Source organism: Sinocyclocheilus grahami, unplaced genomic scaffold (genome assembly GCF_001515645.1).
Source record: "Sinocyclocheilus grahami isolate Dianchi unplaced genomic scaffold, SAMN03320097.WGS_v1.1 scaffold1288.1, whole genome shotgun sequence".
NCBI lineage: Eukaryota > Metazoa > Chordata > Actinopteri > Cypriniformes > Cyprinidae > Sinocyclocheilus > Sinocyclocheilus grahami.
The window spans coordinates 517,556-520,298 of record NW_015506467.1 but is presented as its reverse complement, the minus strand read 5'-3'; positions in this window follow the sequence as shown (position 1 = coordinate 520,298).

Below are 2,743 nucleotides of genomic sequence, written 5' to 3'. Positions count from 1 at the left end.
CTTGTCATGCCTCTTTATTGCACTTCATGTTTTTATCCACTGATAAGCAGTGTATTGATGGACATAGTTCTGCTACTTTAAGAATAGAGTATGATTATGCAATGGTTATGCAATGATAAATGCCTAAATTAATAAGTAGTATGTGGCATTATTATATCATGACCTCATTACGTTTCATTCAGCAAGTGGTTATCCTAGAATGTGTTATTTTGATGTTTTAAGCCAATTAACTCTTGAATAATTGGATGATTAAAAAATTAGATGCTTGATATCACTTCAGGTTTATTTATTATACTCAAGCGCATTGCATTGTGGGATACAGTGCACACCATACTGATTTGAAAATTTGCATACTGTATATATTTGTATACATATTTAAAACATTTTCCAAAATTATTTCTAAAATCGGTTAATTAGGAAAACACAGGATAGGATACAGTCTTCAGAAACATTTTTTTTTCAAAAAATTTTTTGTTAATAAACTGTTCTCTTATTTAAAAAAGTAAAAATTCATGCCTCTTTATTGCACTTCATGTTTTTATCCACTGATAAGCAGTGTATTGATAGACATAGTTCTGCTACTTTAAGAATAGCGTATGATTATGCAATGATAAATGCCTAAATTAATAAATAAGTAGTATGTGGCATTATTATATCATGACCTCATTATGTTTCATTCAGCAAGTGGTTATCCTAGAATGTGTTATTTTGATGTTTTAAGCCAATTAACTCTTGAATAATTGGATGATTAAAAAATTAGATGCTTGATATCACTTCAGGTTTATTTATTATACTCAAGCGCATTGCATTGTGGGATACAGTGCACACCATACTGATTAGAAAATTTGCATACTGTATATATTTGTATACATATTTAAAACATTTTCCAAAATTATTTCTAAAATCGGTTAATTAGGAAAACACAGGATAGGATACAATCTTCAGAAAAAAAAATTTAATTTTTTTTTCAAAAAATGTTTTGTTAATAAACTGTTCTCTTATTTAAAAAAGTAAAAATTAAAAAAATAAAATAAATAAAATAACAGGTAAAACTTCACACTTAGATTTTATTTGTTAACATTACTTGCTACATTAGTTAACATTAACAATACTTAAAGCATTACAACATTGCAGCATTAATTAATCTTAATCTCCACATTTAATACATTTTCAAAATCAAATATTGTATCTTTTACGATTATTAAATGTACTGTGAACTAACGAATAAAGAACAAATCTATTTTTATTAACTATTAACAAAGATTTATAAATGCCATTTTAAAAGTTTATATATTGCTGTTGCATATACAGTATATATATATTATATAAATAAATCACATCATGCTCATTGTTAGGTAATGTTAACAAATGAGATGTTAACGTGAAGTGTTACCAAAAAAGAAAAAAAATACATTTTCATGACACATTTTGTCTTACATTTGATTTGTGTCCTAGAAATTCAAAAGAATATTAAATATTTCTCTCAATTTTATAAACTTTCTTTACTTTTTTTGCAGGATTAAAGAGAACAATCAATGATTTTATTATGTGCTCTCAGGCTTTTGGACGCTACTGAACATGTATAAAATATAAAAAAGACAAACAATGTCATTATACCACACACACATAAATACACACACATCACATATAAATGCTCTGAGTTTTGTTAAACCTACTTCCACCAATGTGTAACATGGGTAAAGCAATAAATGAATTTAGTTAGTAAAAACTAAAGTACTATTTTATATTGAAACTCTATTTATTTCAAATGTCTGTTTTGTGTGAATCTGTAAAGAAAATCCCACACATTAAAGTGCACAGATTCAAATGAGGCCAGTCATCTATGTGCGTGAACTGACTATTATTGCAATCTAATATTGTGCCAATATATTTCAAATATCAGCACGTGTTCTTCAGACGCACATAATCAGCTTATGATTGATAATGTGATTATTGTCAGGTTGACCTGAGAGGCTGTCGTCGGGCAGACATGAGCGCTGCTGGGGGTCACTGGGATTGAGTTCGTCTGGTTCCTACGGTGGCCGAGAAGTGCAAAGCAAATCACAATTCTGAAAACAAAATAACAAATTACAAACGCAAATGCAAGTCTAAAAAACAAAATAACAATTCAGAAAGCACAACAACAATACAAAAAACATTATAACAAGTCAGAAAACACAACGACAAATCAGACAAACCGGAAGAGGTATGTATAGTTTGAGACAGTGCCATTGGTTTGGGATTACTCACCGCTGACTGGACGAGACATCTGTCAATCAACGTATACAGGGAAGAACCAGCTGAAGAACAGCAGAGTCGTGGTAGAAAGTTCGGAGATGGTATTAAAATAGCTCAGTTTAAATGTATTGTATGAATTGCCCTTACTATGGAATAAAAAATACGGAGTGTCTATTTACATTTAAAAGTGGCTGTTAAATATCAGCTTCAGTGGAGCAGATGGATAAACGCGTGTAATTGGCTTTTTGACGCGATCGACCAGGGTTCGATCCCACCTTTTGCCGAACTTTTTTTTTCTCCCTTTTCAAATCTCATATAAGCAATAGATTCTATTTACACTAAGTGAAAATAGCAGTATTTTTTAGCAATATGCTATTTACACTAAGTGCAAACACCTAGTTACACTATGTTAAAATAGCAGGATTTCTACTATCAAGTATACTACTTGTTGCAAATAGTGGCAATTATCTGCACTTCAGTATTGTAGTACATTATAAAACAGTAT